The sequence below is a fragment of the Mobula hypostoma genome, chromosome 2 (assembly GCF_963921235.1).
Source record: "Mobula hypostoma chromosome 2, sMobHyp1.1, whole genome shotgun sequence".
Taxonomy (NCBI): domain Eukaryota; kingdom Metazoa; phylum Chordata; class Chondrichthyes; order Myliobatiformes; family Myliobatidae; genus Mobula; species Mobula hypostoma.
This window is the reverse complement of record NC_086098.1, coordinates 121343232-121343462: the sequence shown is the minus strand read 5'-3', so window position 1 is coordinate 121343462 and position 231 is coordinate 121343232.

Sequence of the window (231 nt, the reverse complement as noted above, 5' to 3'; positions counted from 1 at the left end):
TTTAAGGGATGGTTGTGTCTGACTAATTTGATTGAATTCTTTGAAGAGGTAACAAAAAAGATCAATGATAGCAGTGTATTTGATGTGGTCTACATGAATTTTAGCAAGGCTTTTGATAAGGTCCCCTGTATTAAAGCGAGTGGAAGTAGTAAAACCCATGGGAACAATAAGACATAGGAGCAGAATTAGGGCATTTGGCTCATCAAGTCTGCTCCGCCATTCAGTCATGGC